The sequence below is a fragment of the Pteropus alecto genome, unplaced genomic scaffold, assembly GCF_000325575.1.
Source record: "Pteropus alecto unplaced genomic scaffold, ASM32557v1 scaffold70, whole genome shotgun sequence".
Lineage (NCBI taxonomy): Eukaryota > Metazoa > Chordata > Mammalia > Chiroptera > Pteropodidae > Pteropus > Pteropus alecto.
Window position 1 is genome coordinate 305,110 of NW_006431912.1, and position 875 is coordinate 305,984.

At 40.5% G+C, this 875-nt stretch overlaps 1 pseudogene; it reads right to left on the minus strand.

Moving 5' to 3' along the window:
- Positions 1 to 398: 398 nt before the first annotated feature.
- Positions 399 to 517, minus strand: LOC112472759 (annotated as a pseudogene).
- Positions 518 to 875: the final 358 nt, after the last annotated feature.

The window sequence follows — 875 nt, forward strand, 5'->3', positions numbered from 1 at the left end:
GGCTCAATTTCTCATGTTAATTTTAATTTTTCTTTTGTGCCACTTTTAAAAAGCTGAAATTGAAAGCAGCCACATAAGAACAGCTCAAATAGAGTCAGGAACTGATACCTACAGCAGGTAGGTTCGGGATTCCAAAAAAAGGGACTCACCAAGTTCACCCGATGCAAAGCAAAGAGTCAGTGAAGTATATTGGGCCCTTGTTGGTACCTAGCACCAAATTCTGGTCCATGGGGTAATCCTGGGTGGGCTTCTTCAGAATCCTGCTACATTATGCCATGTAATATAAGAAATGTCCAAACATGTAGAGAATTTTTTTTTTTTAAGCGAGATAACCCTTGGTTGACCTCACAGATTGAAAAGACCTTGTCAATTTACAATCCCTTATTTTTTATTTTTTACACCTACAGCACCTGGGCTTCCTAGGTGGTCTCCCATCCAAGTACTAACCAGGCCCAACCCTGCTTAGCTTCCGAGATCAGATGAGATCAGGCTTGTTCAGCATGGCATGGCCGTAGACCATGTAGAATTTTTATATGTTTATTTGAGTCAGACAGAGGCAAGATCTAGAGGCAAGACTCAACAGAGTAGATAAATACTTTGGAGAGTAACAGTTTGCAGTTTCTTTTATTCTTTTGAGATTAAGGAGGGAGCATAAGGAAGATTATATGAAGGAATCAGATTACTTCCTACAGGTTTTAGAAGGAAGGATCTGAAAGTGTGGGCATTTCAAAGGTGGTTAACCTAGGTGATCAGAGACAATGGACATGGCTTGCTTAAGGCAAAGAAGGAAATTATATGCCTGGGGTGTGATTACCCACCATAACCTGCTGAGTGAATGTTTTCACTTCTCATTTTATTGCTAAGCTTGCCTATGC